A 19,198-nucleotide genomic window follows, 5' to 3' on the forward strand; every position below is an offset into this window, starting at 1 on the left:
TTTCGAAAATTGAATATTACGCATGACTTCCTGAGTAGGATAAATTAATTTTAAAACCGGAGAGAAAGAAAAAACAGCGAGCCATATTATTTATATTTGTTTACGTCACGTTAAAATCGCATGCAATTGTCAACGGTTGTTAGCCAATATGAATGGGATTTAAAACAGACATAAATGCACACATACATATATTTCGTGGGATGTAATTGAATTGTAAAAAATGTGTGAAAAGTTTTTATATAAAGAAGAGCTGTTGTGTAAATTGAAAAACGCGCCCACGACCACTTAAAATTGATATGTAATAGTGTTGAGATAACTGCGATTTTATTCCAGTAAAATTAAGAAAAAAACAGAAAAAAAGCATTAAAGTGGAAATATAGGCAGATATGAGTGCAAGGCTACAGGAATGCAAAAATAAATATGTTAGTTTAAGATAGGCATTTATATGAATTGAAAAAGTCCACTTATTTTTGTCTAATAAAACTGCATCAATTATTTTAATTAAAATACAGTTTAGTAAACTTTCAAAGATTCAATTACTGATAGTCACTATCAAGAGTTAGTATTTATTTTGCAAGCCTAAATAGACTGTGCAACATAATAAAATGGGCTAGGCATGTTTGAAAAAAATCACAGCCTATGGATGTGTTAATTTGCGTTAATTTTTCTTTGAATAATTTTTCAATTTCTTTCAAAACACCACAGATTGCTCATAAAATTTGTTAAAATTTTTGGAATTTGCCCTCGAAATTTTTGCAACTCATATGATTTTTCAAATTATGCTTCATAATTTGCATTATATCCATAAAACGGCTGCAAATACTTACATTACAGACGCGTTTGCCAAATTTGAAACCGCCATCTGCTCTATAATTTCACTGACTATTCCATACAAAACTAATAAAAAAAGCTAATAGGCGTGTCCTTCGAGACAAGGAGCTCGAAAGTATCGCAGTGTCTGTATGCATGTTTTTACATAAAAATAGTTACAAAATAATCTGTTATCAAATCTACAGATTTTAATCACGGAATCCCGAAAAATTGCAATACAAATTTATATGAATCCTTGCATAATTTATTAATTTGTTCTTTAAGTTCAAATACAAAAATGGTTTGGATTGAAATTTTATCGTAAGAAAGTTATTTTTTATGAGGAGCTTTTTCATGGCAGAAATACACTCGGAGGTTTGCCATTGCCAGCCGAGGGGCGACCCGCCATTTGAAAAAACGTTTTCTTAATTTTGGTGTTTCAATGAGATTCGAACCTACGTTCTCTCTGAATTCCGAATGGTAGTCACGCACCAACCCATTCGACTACGGCGGCCGCTATACTTGTTACCATATTTAAAATGTTTTAGGCGAAAAGTTTTCCAGTTTTCAATGCGCCAGTAAAAAAAAAAACGAAAATAAAAAATTAGAATTTTTTTGCTTTTGTTTTTGTACTGTTTATCGTACTTAATTTAAATCACGACTTTCAAAATAAAGTTCATTCTCATCTGATTAATATTTCTACGAATACATTAGTTTGAGGTCACTTTGCAACAAATCTCTTGGAATCATTAATGAATCTTAAGAGATATGGAAGAGGAAGAGTATGAACTTTATCCATACTCAGTATATCGCAACCCAATATCCTAAGTCTGATTCTGGAAAACGCCGAACATCTATAGAGAAAATGGTCTGCAGTGTCGTCATCCTCAAGACAGGATAGGCATATCGAGCAGTCCACGACCCCCATGGTAGCTATATGCTGACCACAGACGTTGTGCCCTGGGACTACACCCACCAGTACTTCAGGTCCTTTCTGCTGAGTTTTAGGAGAAAGGTCGCTTTTTTCCTGTTTGGTTCTTTCACAAAGCACTTGACTACTACTCTGCACGAGTTCAACCCATACCAATGTTCTCTATGGGTAGACCCCATGAAGTCGTCAATCCATAAATGAATCGATGCGGAATTGACACCTGGAAAGGGTTCAGGGCCTAGTGGCATACTTGCAGAGCCTTCATTAGCCAATTTATCAGCTAACTCGTTCCCTGTAATACCACAATGTCCAGGCACCCAAATAAGACTAACTTTGTTGTGTTTTGCAACACTCTTAAGTTTTGTCTTACATTCACCGACCAACTTCGAAGAGCAGCGTAGGTTAGCAAGGGCTTTCAGTGCAGCTTGACTGTCACTACAAATGAAGCGAGTAAATATGTAAATAAATAAATAAATTTATAAATTTAAATCTCACAAACCCTGAAAATTAATTTTAGCATAATAAATTAACACACGTTTCACGCAAAAACTTTTTTAATTTGTCCCAACTTTCCAATAAATTTTTCCTCTACTGGCGATTTCGAACCGCAGCTCAGCCACGAGCAAACCAAATCGTTTGTATTAAAAAACCGCATAAACGCATATGAAAATGAACAAATTTTTTTACTGTCCAAAGCATTAAAGCTATGCGTATTTATGGTTAAATTTATATTTACTATCCATCATCTGCAACGCATAACATTTATGAATCGTCTGAATATGAGGCATAAACGCTTTTGCACATTGAACTCAAACCTTCAAGCGTTGCACTTTCGACCGCCAGGCAACTGATTTTCCGCCATATCGTCGCACGTCCGGAGTGCAAGTGTAACCATTACTTGTGGTTGAGCAAATTTTAGGTTCGTTCTGCACTTACCATCAACACAGACACACACGCCCACACGCACATACATACTATAGTTTGTGCTTGCAGCGTGGCGCCACAAATAGCTTCAATTTATTGTACCACTAAATATTTATGCAAATTTGTTGTACTACACACATTTTATGTCTACATAAATGTGTGTATGCATTTTTTGCATTGTGTTTGCTGCACTTTTGGGTTTTTGGTGGCGCTTGCCACACACTTTTCTAATACATCATATTTATGTGCATTTTGTTTGCGATTTGAATTAGCATGTTTCGTGTAATATATTCATGCAAGCGTGCGCACACACACACACATCTATATATATATTGTATATGTATGTTATATGTGCAGAAAAGTAGCTGACTGTTTTCACTTTAGTTTGTGCAACAAGGTTATAAATATAAATAACGAATGTTTAGCGCTTTGACAAGTTTTCAACTATTTACGCTAACAACCGCAAAGTGTGGGGCTTCTGAAAATTTTAATAATAATTTTATGAATTTGCTGCTATTAACTTTAAACCTACAAATAAATTCAGTTTTGGTTGCGCATGAGGTTTACGGAAGCTCTCTATGGGAATGTAGATACGTTTGTGGTCACGTAATTAAGTATGATGAGTATCTTCTTTTAATATTTGTACAAATTTAAAAATAATTTAAAAGAGTTTTCAAAATTATCAAAATATTTTTCAATGTTTTACTCAAATTAGAAAAAAATTTTTATAGCGCACTCAATTATTCAAAAACCAATTGAATGTACAAAATTTGCAAAATTTTTCATGCCAAATTTTTTCTTAAATTTTGTATAAAATTCACAAAAATTGAAAAGAGTTTTAAAAACTATCAAAGTTTTTTTCAATGTTTTAATGAAAATTTTTAGCGCAGTTTTATAGCGCATTCATCTGTCCAAAAACAAAATTGGATGATTAGCTTTGCGCCATCTTGTACAATATTTGAAAAAAATGTTCATGCTAAATATTCTTCTGACCACTCGCCGATATTATTTGAATGTGTAAGTTATATAAAATCTATAGATACATCTTTTCGCATACTTAATGACAGAACCAACTGGAAGAAATTCCTCCACTATATTGACGATCAACTTATATTATATGTGATATTAAAAACGACGTAGAACTAGAAGCAGGGATCAGATCGGCACCAAAGCAAGCAAATAGACAAGCAATAGACAAAATACAAATTACCCAACAATTGACATTACTATTAAGAAGCAAATTATAGAAAAAAGAGAGTTAAGAAAAAGATAGCAAAAACAAGATCATCTGAGTACAAAAGAAAACTAAACTTAGCTACAAAAATTCTAAAAGATACCTTAAACAAGAGAAATAATAAAGAAATCGAAAACTATTTGAAGAATCTGACTCTCTATCAAGATACAAACTACTCTTTATGGGAATGTACTAAAAAAATAGAAACTCAAATAAAACATCAACCACCATTAAAAAAAGATGACAATTCATGGGCTGTTACAAAAGAGGAAAAATCGAAGACATTGGCAAATTACTTCGAAAAAGTTCTATTAATAGACGAAGAAAAGAAAATCAGCAACCAAAACAACTTCCACTATGATTTTACAAAAATAAAAAGGACGAATACATACGAAATAATAGCTTGCCTCAAAAAAGATATGACATGATAACAGGAAAAGCATTAGAGGAGCTACCAACCAAGGCATATATATATTTACGAAACGTTTTTAATGTAATACAATTGCTTACAATCGCTTACAATATTTTCCGAAACTCTGGAAAGTGGCAGAGATTATTGCATTGCCAAAACCGGGTAAAGATCCAACTACCGTGCCATCATAACATATAGACCAATAAGCTTATTACCGACAATATCTAAAATTGCTGAAAAATTACTGCATGATCGAATAAGCCAATTTCTAGACCAAAAACGTATAATAACGTATCATGAATTTGGATTTAGAAAAAAAACATTCGATTATTCAACAGACCTATAGAATTACAAATAAAATCCAATCACACTTTGAAAACAATCTATACTGTGCCGCAGTATTTTTGGACGTAGCTAATGCGTTAGACAAAGTGTGGCACGAAGGCTTACTCCACAAAATAAAAAGAATACTACCTTTTTACTATTATCTCATCATAAAATGCAACCTAACCGACCCCAGCTTCTATATTAAATATGACAATCAATGTTCAGATATTCATCAAATAACTGCTAGAGTTCCGCAAGGAAGCGTTCGGGGACCTCTACTGTATGTTTTATTCACCGCAGACATACCTCCTCCTGTCGAAACTAATTCTTCAATTGCTACGCTCGCAGACGATACAAGCATCAGACAAAAGCTTAATTATCGCTACTGAAAAACTGCAGCGATACACAAACACAGTTAAGGATTGGTTTGATAACTGGTGCCTAAAAATAAACGAAGACAAAACCGTGCAGGTTATATTTATTAAGGGGGGAAGCTGGTCTAGAGCACAAAAAATGGGCATATTTTATGAATTTATTTTGACTCAACAAAGGAATCAATCGAAAATCTGTGAAATAGGTTTAATAATATAGCTTTCATGGTACAAATACAAAATTTTTCGTCTGAATTAATTTCAAAATGGCCGCTGTCCAGCAGTTCTCCTAAGGCGCCTTTTTTTCTAGTGGGTCCATTGCCGAAGACGTAAACTCCTTAATTTTTGTCCTGGATCAAAAAATAAAATTTTTTTAGTTTCTATGTAACAACAGAAAGAGACGTACGTAGGATTTTTTCGATATTTTGTTTTTTCGCGAAATGGTGCACGTTTGAACAAAAAGTTACAATTTTCACTATAAAGAACGACATAAAATTGTTGATTAAAAAAAAAACTATGTAATATAAATAAAAAATCCTACGTACGTCTCCGGAGAAAGGTATTTCGAATGTATTGTCAAAATTTCGTAAGAATCGGTAAAGATTTGTTCGAGTTATGTCTTCGGCCAGTTTAAAAAAAGTGATTTCGAGAAAAACGTGTTTAAAGTTGTAAGTAGCGTTCGGGGCATACCTGCGAGGCACTGCCGTCGAATGAAAAATTTGGGCATTTAGACATTTTTGCTGGCATCCCTCATTTGGTATATTATTTCTAAGACCCTAAAGCACCTTTTAAGACAAAAAAAAATTTTTCGATTTTTTCAAAATTCTAGACCAGCTTCCCCCCTTAACAAAACAAAATCTACTGCAGCTCCAATTAAAATAAATGACAAAGCCATTACAATAGAACCAAATACCTGGGAATCCAATTGGACCCCTAACTAAATTGGAATCACCACATAAAGCAAAAGGTCAAACAAATAAAAGAAAAACTTCGACAACTTCATTGATTAGTCTGGCTCAAAATTCAGACTCACCATACAGAACAAGCTGTTTGTGTGCAAAACTATGATTAAACCAGTCTGGCCATATGGGCTACAGGTGTGGGGAACAGCTAAAAAAACTCACATAAAAAATTCAACGCCAGCAATCGAAGATTCTTCGAATTTTGACCATGTCTGACAGGTACACGAAAAATGATGACATCCACAGGACTTTTAATATAGCAACAGTAGGCGAGGAAATCAAAAAAATAACAACAAAGGATAGGTTAGGTTAGGTAGCAATGGTTGCCCAGAGAGTGGGCTCACTTGGTCGAGAAAGTTTGGATCATCCTTTGTGATACCATTGCAAGAAGGGGGAAAGACGTGAAGGAAAAGGACGATAGGACGAAAGGGAAAGGGGTAGGGAGGGTTGAGTGTTTGTGGACCATGCGGTCTGCGGTTGCAACGAAGCAAAAAGATAACAAAAAAACAACTTTTTTTTAAATTATAATTCGTTTCATTACAAGAATAAATCAAAGTTCCAAACTTTTTACCAAAGTCACAAAAATGTAAATCTTGTTTTGAATTATGATCGAAATTTCCAAAAAACAAAAGTTCTATGTATACAGTTTTATAGCGCATTCAATTATTCAAAAACAAAATTCGATGATTAATTTTGCGCCACCTTGTACAATATTTGCAAAATTTTTGATGTAAAATTTTTTTTTCGTAAATTTTCTTTATTAAAATATAGTTCATTGTTAAACAGAGACCTTATAAATCAAAGCTCCAAGCTTTGTACAAAATTCACAAAAGTTTGGCAAAATGCCAAAAATCATCATTGAAAATTTAAATTGTTTTACCAGTTTCATAGCACATTCAATTGTAGGAAATTTATAGAAAATTTCTGGGTATATAATGTATAATAACTTATGCAGTTTTATTGTGATAAAGTGCAAGTTTGCAGTCGCTTAAAAATCGCGTTGATTTTTCACAATTTTTTTTTCGCTATGGCGTTGAGAATTTTCTACCACATAAAAAATTTCAGAGCGACTGCCATAGCCGAAAGAGTTTGTGCGTACGACGCGGAAGCGGATACCAAGTAATAGAAGAAATACAAGTTTTTCCAATAGCGGTCCCTCCTTGACAATGGCAAACGTCCGAGTGCATTTCTGCCATGAAAAAACTCATCATTCCGAGGAAGAAAATTCTCGACATTCAGCGAAAAAAAATTGTCAAAAATCAATGCGATTTTTAAGCGCCTTCAAACTTGCACTTTATTATACTAAAATTGAATGGGCTATACAACCAGAGAATTCTCTGATACAGCTGCATATGCAGAAGCTTTCTAAAACTGAGTAAAAAGTTGAAATTTTTGAAGGTAATTTTTTCTTAATTTTTAAAATTTGTGTGACTTTTGTACAAAGCTTGGAATTTTGGTTTATGGGGTTTTGTTGTTGTAGTTGTTGTTAAAAATTAAATTTGTTTTATAATTTTTTTAGAAAGCTGAAATTATTCTTTAAATTTTTTCATCTTTTAGAAATCCGTAAAATTACCTAAATACAGGATTGCTGGGCCACCGGGATCTCTCTTATCCCTTTTGGATCATTCAGCGGAAAAAATCAGTGATCAAAAACTCTCTCTTATCATCAAGAACGGAATAAATTGCAATAAATACTTTTTTTTAGTTCGAATTTGAGGAAAAAAAATAATTTTGGTAATCCTTTCACATTCTTTTGCATTAAGAGTCTTGGTGTCGTAAGTTTATATGGACGCAAGGTATTTGGAGTACATCGTACATTTCGAGTGGTGATGCAAAAAGGTTAAGCTCAAGGCGCATTCAGTAAAGGTGGTGGCACTAGACCATCAACAATATTTGGTACGTTTGGTTGTCAAAGAAAAGTATGGGCAAAAGAGAAAACAAAGAATGAATTCGCCTTGTTTCATTCTGGGCTGACAGCCACATGGACACGGCGAAAGAAAAAAAAAATAAATAAAGCTGAAAGTTCTCTTACAAATTTTGGAGAAGATGCATTCTGAATTTTTTATTTTTTGTATGCATATTTTTCAAGAAATGTACATAACCGGATATTTAACATTTGTGAGGATTTGTATTTTAGAATTCATTAGCATAAGAAATGCTGTGTATGCATCTCATATCTCTTCAAAATTGTGCTGTATATTTAAACCCACAGCTCGAATTATTTTTACCTTCTAACAATTTTATTCCTTTTTTATTTCCAGGTAAAATACTAAAATATTTTAGCAAAATACGCGGAGTGAACAAAAAGGTTTGTATTTATTTTCACCGCAAGTTCCCAGTAGTAACTTTTTTTACAAAAATATAACCTTAACAATGCCTCATGGCCTTTACAATTCTGTTCCTGGCTTTTTGCGAGCAAATAATTAAACAAAGAAAGCAAAAAAAAAAAAAAAAATAATCAACGGAAACGGAAAATGGTAAATTTGCATAGAAACTACGGTGTGACTGCTTAGCTTTATCATTTATTACAAGAGGTAAAATTCCACTGATTTTATGTGAAATGGGAGTGAGTATTGAGCGGTGTGTTTTTGTAATTTTTTTTTGTTATAATATTGCAAGCGTTATTTTATTGTTTGCTTGCATAATGAACTATTTAAATATAATATGATACAAGTTTCGTTTTCCTATTTTTGTGTTTGTTTTTTTGTGGGGTTGTTAAATGTTGTCATAAGAAATATATTGGAAAGGTATTATTGATGCAAAATATGTTTAACCCTAATCCTATGTCGATTCATTTGGCACCTTAATCCCATGTCGTTGGGACGGATTTTGTTTTTATCTTATCGACGCGTTTTGGTTTTATTTTTTTCGGAGTTCTTTGCGAGTGTTTAAAATTTTTGACCTCAATTGTTTGTGGCATATTATAATCATATTGTTGCCACTAGTAAATTCTGCATCATCCGTATTCTTTTACATAAATGGCCGATCCGTCGCGTTGGTTCGTATAGTCAAAAATGTACAAAGAATACCTTGGATTTGGTCACTGCAGAGAGATCTAACTCCTAATCATTTTGTATTTACTTACTCATAAATGTTACTCATACGCACCGTGCACTTCTTCGGTTGCTGTTTCTTCTTTGTCCGCGAAAGACAGTTTATATCACAATTAAGTTGGCTCACATGTTTTAATATTCTTTTACAATTTCTCAGCTCTTTTGGTAAGCGCAAAAATTGCATACGAATATACGGAAAGCTGCATTTGATTTATTACATACAACAGAGAATATAAGTTAGATGTATGTATGTGTGTGTACACTGCTCAGCTCACTTTCTGTTTACTTTTTTGTTTCACAATTTTTCTTTACTTATTGTTTTTACTTGCGCGGAAATCTTAAACCCAGCCAACCAAATGTGGAGCGTTCCGAATATAGAGTGAACGGAAGGCCTCAAGAGAATCTTCTTGATGTTTATTCTTTTTAGTATTCACTTATTAATTATAAATAAATAAATTACCCCAAAAACACTCCGCCTAAGCTATCCTCGGGTGATTTAACGTGCTCTTTTTTTTAAATCATAGGCGAATAGGAGGCAGTATGCAGGGAGTTTTTGCGGGTCATTTGAATGAACTTTCTGGTACGCCGAAATTATTCATTTAAAGAAGCCAATAAACACACTTCGTTCATATATGTTAAGAGAGCTCTTTTCTCTGGCGGCTGTGCTACTTTGTGTCTCTTTTCGGAGTCTCCCTTGAAGGTTCAGCGCACCGCACAGCAGCGTGTCCTAATTGTGCGTCTTGGGGCTTCCGCCGCCTGGTTGGAAAGGTTTGGCATACACATCAAAGTATAAATCACTGGTCTACGTATGTATGTACGTATGCGTGTATGTATTGTAGACTAGTTGTGTATTAAAACGTCTTGCATTTGTTCGTTTTCATTAAAAAGCAATATGTAAACTTGTTAGGGTGTATGCTTTTCGTTTTCGTGCGTAAACTGAAAAATTACATAATATCACAAATATGTATTTATGCGTATGTATATGTGTTCATTTGTGCATGCCACTTCTGTTATAAAAGCAGTAACTTCCGTCTCTTGGCATAACATCTACGTATGTAAATTAGGAGTAACAAGCAACCACACACATATGTATGCGCACTAGGGACTTACAAGCTTTGGTATTGTTATGACTAAACAACAAATTTGCTTAGCTTACAACAAAAGAAAGTCAAAGGTAAACGAAGGATATTGAATTAATTCTTAGGTAAAAGAAGGAAGCCAAAAGGGCAAGATGAGCGGAAATGTTAATTTTGAGGAAAATATTAGCATAACATAGTTAACATACAGAAAGGATGTTACAATATATGGCAACCACTTTACAAATACAAGACTGTTCAATAAGTTTTGCGGTTCGATAAGAAAAACATAATTTTATGGTTGGAAATACATTTTATTATTCAGTATAGTCTCCTTGAGCATCAATACATTTGTTCCCAACAGGCAGTGAAGCCTTTTACAATCAGTTAGAATATAGTGTTTATACTGCCTGCAAGAGCAAACAAAAGTCTTCGCTTGTCAAAATTTTTCTTAACAAGTTGTAAGAATTCACTAGAAAAACTATATATATATATATAATTGGCGCGTACACCCTTTTTGGGTGTTTGGCCGAGCTCCTCCTCCTATTTGTGGTGTGCGTCTTGAAGCTGTTCCGCAAATGGAGGGACCTACAGTTTCAAGCCGACTCCGAACGGCAAATATTTTTATGAGGAGCTTTTTCATGGCAGAAATACATTCGGAGGTTTGACATTGCCTGCCGAGGGGCGACCGCTATTAGAAAAAACTTTTTAGAAAGTTTAGGATACTGAAAAAAACGGGGCGATTAGCAAAAACTTCGACAGCAGATAACTTGTAGCAAAAAAAACAATTTGAAGTCGCTGTAGTAGTCGTTAGCAAACACCTCTACTACTTACGGGAACCATAACTTCAATTATCCTTTTTGAAACACGTGAAATTTTTATTTTTCAATATCCTTGAATATTTCCATAAAAGCATAACAGAAACCGGTAAGCATACAGGAAAAAGGCACATTTTCATTCGCTTTTGTGTGCATGCATGTTTTTTCTTTAAGTGTTAAGGAAAAATGCATTTCAGAGAGGAGACTCACAAGGGATGAAGATATTAATATTAAATTTTAAATTAATTAAAAATAAAATTTTGACAGGCTCTTGTGTAAAAAAGGGTTTTCCTAATTTTTTTATTTTTGGAAGAGATTCACAAAAAACAAATATTAAAAATAAAAAGTAAATTTTATAAAATTTTGGAAATGAATCAAAAAATAAAAGTTTGACAGATTCTTATGTAAAAAAAATGTTTTTATAACTTTTATTTTTGGAGATGTTCACAAAAAAAAATTTTAATAAAATTTTCATTTTAAACAAATTTAAAAATTAAACAAAATTAAAATGTTGACAGATTATTGTGTAAAAAACGAGGTTTTATAATTTTTTATTTTTGGAGATGTTCACAGATAAATAAATTGTCATTTTAAAGAATTTACAAGTTAATAAAAAATAAAATTTTGTCAGATTCTTAGGTAAAAAAAAGTTTTTATAATTTTTTATTTTTGGAAGAGATTCGGAAATAAATAAATAAAGGGTGATTTTTTAAAAGCTAGAGGAAAGTTTTTCAAAAACACTCCCGTAAAATTCAGAAAAATGCATGAAATTTTTATTTAAATCGATAGTACAGTCCATATAATTTAATGTTTGAAGATTATTTCATGCAAATGTTGATCGCGACTGCGCTTCAAATGGTCCATCCGCTTAGTCCAATTCTGGCATACTCTTTCCAATGTTTCGGCCGGTATTTCACATATAAATGCTTTAATGTTGTCTTCCAATGCGTTAATTGAAGCAGGCTTGTCTGAATAGACATGATCTTTAACATATCCCCACAAAAAATAATCTAAAGGCGTTATATCGCACGATCTGGGTGGCCAATTGACAGGTCCCGAACGTGAAATAAAATGTTAACCGAACTCGCCTCTCAACAAGTCCATTGTTACGCGCGCTGTGTGGAATGTGGCACCGTCTTGCTGAAACCACATGTCATGCAAGTCAAGCTCTTGCATTTTGGGCAAAAAAAAGTGGGATATCATTTCACGGTAACTTTCACCATTCACAGTTACGTTACGATTCGCAGCATCTTTGAAGAAGTACGGTCCAATGATACCTCCAGCCCATAAACCGCACCAAACTGTGACCTTTTCTGGATTCATTGGTAGCTCTTGCAATTCTTCTGGCTGATTTTCGCTCCAAAATCGACCATTCTGCTTATTTACGTACCCATTGATCCAAAAATGAGCTTCGTCGCTGAATACAATTTTTTGATAAAAAAGTGGATCTTAAACTTTCTTAACAGAACACGCACTTTTATAATAAAATTCAATGATTTGCAAGCGTTGTTCGTTTGTAAGACGATTCATGGTTGAGTTATAGACCAAACTGAAGATGTTTGACAGTGAAACAAAACACGAAACGTGCGTCAGCTGTTTAAACCAACTGTTTAAAAAGATAATAGCTAAAAAATCACCCGTTATTTCCTTTCCTATGGTTTTCGCTTCACATACTTTTTTTCTCATTTATTTCTCTTAGCAACGTATAGCATTCTCATTTTTCTTTTTGTTAAGAAATTTAATGCATAGAGCATATCTAACCTTTAAATGTTTTATGTCTGTAAATTTAAAATGAATCGTGTTGAGCATTTTTGCCTGGTATAAGTCAATATTTGTATGCCCCCATATGCATATATGTACGCACATGCACACACCTTGCTGTGTAAAACAAAAGCTTAGCCACTTAAAAGCACATTTAACCTCTTCAACCTTTGCTGCACTCCTCCCTTCTCTTACCCCGTACTTGCACAGTACGAGTATTTGTGTTGTTGCATGTCCACATGTAGTAGTGTAGTATTTCCGCACTCTTAACCTCTTTGTGCGTCTGATTGCCAGGTAGAGTAATACAAATGCATACAACAACAACAATGTATGTATTACGCACAAGCGAAATAACAGTTAATGCAGCTACTTTGCAATCATGACTCTAGGACCTCTTGTTACGCAGTGTCCTATGCAGTTGGAGTGAATGTCTGTACACAGAATAGAGAATGCTAAAGTGTATGTTCCACAATTTGAAAGGCCGACATGCCCATTCATTCCTCTATGCAGTTTGTATAGCTGTTTATTCTACTAAAGTTTTCAATGTGCTCGTAAATGGCAAAAAAAGTAGAATAAAATAACTAGCGGGTGGAGGCAGTTGGTTGTTGCTATTTCAGGCAATGGATTCAGATTTCCATGAAAATCTGCCAATGATCTGTAAAACTTCTCCAGGAGGAAATGAAAATAAACAGACTTCTGACGTTTATTTCATACTTTTACGCCGCAGCGAAAAATATTGTCTTAAATTGATAGTATTTTGTAGTTACTTGAAAGGATATGGTCGGATGAGCGTATGCCAAGCGACTGGAACCAGAGTGTGCTGTGCCCAATACATTAGAATGGTGATTGAGCAACTTGCGCAAACTACCGCGGGATAAGCCTTTTTAACATCGCATTGAGCGTATTGTGTGAGAGGATGAAGCTTATCGTCAACAAACTTTCGGCCTTATAAATGCGGCTTCAGACTTGGTAAGACCACTGTAGATCAGATTTTCACAATACGCCAACTCCTGGAGGAAGCCTACGAAAAACATCTCGTGTGTCTCTTTGTCGATTTTAAAGCCTCCTTTAATGGCACGCCTCCTACCACAAGCACCGTCAGAATTTGAAGTAACCTCCGAGCCGTTCGATACCAGACGAGGTTTCAGACAAGGCGATTCTATATCTTGTGACTTTTTCAACATCGTACTGGAAGCAATCTTTCGCGCTGCCGATCTGAACTACACTGGCACTATCTTTTATAGGAGTACCATGCTGCTAGCTTATGCCGATGACATCGACATTATCGGCGAAACCAACCGCACTGTATACTCGGCTTACTCCAGTTTAAAGAGAGAGGCGAGCAATGTGAGTAATGCGGTGAATGAGGGCAAAACAAAGTACCTGCGTCTTGAATCATATGCCAGTTTTGACAAAAAAAAATTAGAAGTTGTAAGGACTTTGTCTGCCTTGCGACCAGCATTAACAACAGAAATGACGTCAGCTTGAAGATCAAACGGAGAATAACTCTTACCAACAGGTGTTATTTTGACTTCAGTAAGCAAGTGAGATCTCTCTCTCTCTCTCTCGCAGGACCATACTGGTACTCTGTAAAATGCTCATCATTTCCGTCCTGCTATATAGCGCAGAAGTTTAGACGATATCAACAGCAGAAGAGAAGGGTATGGGAGCCTTCGAGAGAGAAATCCTACATAAAATCTTTGGCGCCCTCGGCGTTAGTGAGGAGTACCGCGTACGGTGGAGTAGCGAGCTGTTTGAGCTATGTCTTGTCATGTCTTTGAACGTAGTTAAGCTTGTAAAAATACAGCGACTCACGCGCATGAAAGAAGACACTTCAGCAAAGCGAATCTACGACGCGGTACCCCAAGAAGAAAGTCGAGGAAGAGAAAGGCCACATCTCCGTTGGAAGGCCCAAGTGATTCAGGACCTGTAAGCACTCGAGATTTGCAACTTTGATTAAGAATTAAAAAGTTTTGATGAAAGTTTAAACATTTTCAAAATTTCGTGAAATACCTGACTGGGACTCTCTAAGTAGTACTAAAGCGTAGTTTTGATTAGTAGTAGTACTTTACGTTATGTAGTTTGTTTACAAAAAGAAATATACGTTTTTACAAAAGTAATAGTGTTGTGTTTAGGAGATCGGAGGAGTTTGAATGAATAATGGTCCTGCAAGTCTTCCCACATAGAAGACATCTGGCGGAAAACACACCGTTCTTGTGGTTGAAACGGAAAAAAATTTCATGTCGGCCAATTTTCGGCCAACGTTATAAATATGTGAATTTTTAAAATTGTGTCCATTTTACCAATTGAGTCATATTTGCATCGGAATGAGTACATTTCTCCGCTGAGTGCCATAAGGCTCCTTTAGAGTGGTATTAATATCCCAGTTACCTGTATCTTTGATATATTATCTCTGTTACATTTTTTTTGAAATACTAACTGTACCGGAATGAGAAAAGAGTATTTTTTTACATAAAACAGCGATGCCCAATATGTGAGCGAGGTGTTAAGTCTACTCTTGCACTGAGCGAAATATATAGCTATGGGACAGAGAACAATTATTTTTTTTGTAATAAAATAATCAGAGGTTAAATCTTTTTACCTTTCGGCATAAGGGAAGAAAGCAAAAGCTGTTAAAGGATTTATTTCAGCCTTTTATTGTAAAAATTTAATAATTTTGAAGCGCGTAAAAGAAAAAAGATAGAAGGGACAAAACTAATATTAAACCTAAGAAAAAAAGAAATCTTAAAAAAACCATATAAAATAATATTTAGTAGTTTGTATGTCCTTCGAGACGCGGCCTCGGTAGTCTAGCGTAAGTGCACTAGCCTGCCATCGCCGAGGTTCTGGGTTCGAATCCCACGTAAAGTACGGTCCTCACACTTTTCCAAATTTACCTACTTTCATAGGTTCTATAAAAAAGAAACAAGTTCATTCATTATCCTTGCAATCCTAACTCCCGTACAAAAGTCAGCGCATTACTTGCATTGTGACAGCTAAAACAAACAAAAAAACAAAGAAAAAGGCGCAGTTACACATTGCATCAGTGGCGCCAGCAAGAGGAAGCGGGCAATCGCGATAATAGCGCAGACACACGAAATTTGGCGAAGTCCTCAACAATCTGTGCGATCCTTCTGCCAGAAAAATGTGCGACACAGATGGCGCTCGAAGCAGTAAGAAGGCAGTGTTCCTAAGCAACGACAGGTGGGCATTCCCACTACTTAGGACTGGTAGCGGCAGGCTAATCACCTACCCTGTCAGAAATCAAAATAGATTAACGAAACCAACTCAAGACTGAGTCTTGTCGAGGCCCTATGATGTCCTTCTTTATGTATTCTAACTGATACTAGTTGTCGTGGCATCGAACTTACGAGCGCTAAAGGACACTAATGTCGATTTTTGGCCTTTTCTCTTGAATAGCTTTTTTAAGGTGCGATAGGCTAATCAATTTGCGTCCACTTTTATAAACTCGCTTGCTAAGACTGCTCCAGAGGTTCTCCATTGGATTAGGGTCCAAACCAACTGTGGGCCAATCCAGCATTTCTACGCGAAAAACTCCTTTGTACGCTTAGCGCTGTAGATTGAAGCATTGTCCTGTTGATACGTCCAAAACTCACCGTGAAATTCTTCGGCAAAATTCAAAAACCATTATCCAAGAGTTCTACGTTCATCTTATCCTAAATAAAACAAATTGGGGGTCTTGCCACGTTAGCTAACATAAAACACGCCAGGCCATAAGAGAGCCACCGTGGAAGTTTTGGAAGCGACACGTTTGGCGTAGCTCCCGAATATCTCTCCAATACTTCTGACAACTATTAAGCCTATAGAGGTAACATTTTTTATACCATTAAAAATGATGGATTGCCATTAATCATCCCAAAACTTATGATTATTGGCTAATTGAAGTCGAGCTGTCTTATGGGATGGTGCAAGCTTCGATTTCGCCAGTCTGTTTTGATATTTTAAATTCGTACTTTCACCAAAAATTTGATGTATTCTCTTCTTCGTAATATTGAGAGAAAATTCACACCCAATTTGGTTAGGGCTGGTGTTTTTATTGTCAAATCTTAGGCATCGAACCAGTTATTTTAATTTTTCCATATACATCAGGATTTTTCAAAAATTTATGGATTTTTTTTTCGATTTACATTTAGTGCGATTTTGCGAACTCTCGACATTTTTTAGCACAGATGAGACTATCTCGTCAATACGTCCAGGAATGTTTTATTTCAAATATTGAATAAATATCGTATTCGTTGCAATACAAACAAAAACTACTTTGCTTAAATCGCATAATTTAGATGCGCAACTTTCATTACAAAAACGCGTAATAATGCGTCCTTCAAATTTTGATTGCAATATCGCCGTATTTAGTTAAGTTATGTGACATGTGATACTGTCCTGCTGAAGCAATGTGTGCTTGAGATCCACATCAATAATTACATGCTCAGAAGATTCGGTTATCAAACACCGATCCAAACACTCACCACTCTGCATCTTCTCAAAGAAATACGAGTCTCTGAGATTACAAAACGATAATGTTAGGCTGTGGTCAGATTGCTTCGGACGATTGCAAAATTCGGAATAATAAACTGATAATTTTTTCACACTAAGCAGTCGATGTTATTCCAAACACCTTAGGCCGGATTTTTTGCCCCTCTCCTTAACCTCAAAAGCAGTGAAAAATCTTCAAGTTCCCAACTAAATGAGCAAAAACGCTATTCGTTATTTGTTCGAAGCCTTGTGATGCTAAAACCGATCCGAGACCATTTTATAAATATCGGGATTTCGTGATTTTAAAATGATCAATTCGGGAACCCGAGAATTTTCGGGATTTATCAATTCAATATAAAAAAATGATACATTGAGGTTATGTTAGACTTGGACAAATATTCAAAATTCGTCCGTTGTGATACCGTACAGGGGAAAGGAGAAGGATAGAAAGAAGGAGCCTTGGGAGTAGAGGATGACGACCAACGGTGGCTAATTTACGTTCGCAATTATATTGAAATAAGATCAGATTTTTGATATAAAAAAGTTAGTTCTGAGTATCTGAATTTTCCGAACCTGGAAATGGTGCATTGAAATGGAAAGAATACATAAAAGAGGACTAACAATAGTTCTGTAAGTTGATGGTATTTTTATTTTCGGAAAAATCTTAAAATGTCGTTAGTTTTGCTATAGTCTTGTTTGTTATGTTTTATTTAAAATTTCCGAAAAATCGGTCTGTAAATGTTGCTCAATACTTTTTAAGTAAATTCGAAAACAGAGAGTCTACCACCTATGATATAATATGATCGTAACATGTGCCAAAGTTTGGTTTTTTAAGTATGACCCGCAAAGTTAAATATCAGCCCATGGTATAGAGCCCGAAAGAAGCAAACCCACCTGTGAAATCTCGGCAGCAAATCTCAGCAACAAAAGTGATGATCTCGGTTTACTTCACCACAGCAAAAATTGTATATACCATTAGATTCTTCTTTACAAAAAGTTTGTAGAGTTCAAAAATTTACTTGAAAATAGGAAAAGCGTGGAATTGCGCCGCTACTTCTTACACTACGATGATGCGCCAGCGCACACTGTTGAAATGATAAGTGAATTTATTGCGGTTTTTGGCATTGAAGAATTTCGTTAACGTCTTATTTTCCAGATCTGGGGCCATGTAATTTCTGGTTATTTGCAAAAGTTGAGAAAATTTTCTTTGAGAGGAAAAGTCTTTGGTAGCAATAAAAAGATAATAAATGCGGATAATGCTGAACTTAAGAATCTGCAAAAACTCGATTTTAAGGACTGTTTTCAACAGTGGATTCACAGATTAAAAAATTTTATTAGAATTAATGGTGATTATGTGGAGAAGATGCAAAATAATGAAGATAAAAACAAAAAATCAAATGAAAATTTTTTTCAATTCAAATAATCGAACTTTTGTTAGCCCGCTCTGATATATTAGGTTTAAGGTTTAAGGCGGAAAAATTTACTTTTCCTTTAAACAAAAATGTAGTCTATACGAGTCTCGGTATCCCGAAAATTCGGTACACAAGAAAACGTAGAATCGCGGGATGCAGAATGCTAGCCCTAATGTTTTCCAACATGAGAGTACCGCTAAGGCAGCGCGACCGTGCAACAAGGGGGAATGAAACAATTTGCTTGTTAAAATTTTAAAAGGCCACTTAACAATGTTTCGAAACTCAATGGGTCCTTTTAGGTGGCAGTAACCACACCGAGCATGACCTTTACCGCGCCCCCCTATACGTACAATTAAACATATGTACGCATACATGTGAACAGAAGGGGCTGCATTACGCTTGTAATTTCCAACACTCGCTGCTTTTGCTGTTGTGTTGTTGTTTTGCCCACGACTAACTGCCGTTAAAGGTGCTGAATTGTCAACAAGCGCGCGCTCGAGCACAACTTGCCCGCTTTTAGTGCTAAGCTCTTCGCCAATTTGCCTTCGTTCATTGCCGTAACGCGTTCATGTTTGTATATCATGGATATGCACACATGTACACACACCGATAC

General features: G+C 35.2%; 1 protein-coding gene across 13 annotated transcripts in view; it reads left to right on the plus strand.

The window, feature by feature from the left end:
- LOC128858012 (glutamine-dependent NAD(+) synthetase) overlaps positions 1-19,198 on the plus strand; it is a 275,347-nt gene that overhangs the window by 125,348 nt on the left and 130,801 nt on the right. For 5 of the 13 annotated variants that reach the window (XR_008453969.1, XM_054093912.1, XM_054093906.1 and 2 more), the window contains one exon: positions 8,233-8,279. The gene's annotated coding sequence lies outside the window, so the exon portion shown is untranslated. Of the gene's footprint in view, positions 1-7,528; positions 7,868-8,232; positions 8,280-8,483; positions 8,506-9,548; positions 9,839-19,198 lie in introns of those variants that run through there. The other 8 variants (XM_054093915.1, XM_054093909.1, XM_054093914.1 and 5 more) reach the window with 7 other exon arrangements.

Source organism: Anastrepha ludens, chromosome 3 (genome assembly GCF_028408465.1).
Source record: "Anastrepha ludens isolate Willacy chromosome 3, idAnaLude1.1, whole genome shotgun sequence".
Classification (NCBI taxonomy): Eukaryota; Metazoa; Arthropoda; class Insecta; order Diptera; family Tephritidae; genus Anastrepha; species Anastrepha ludens.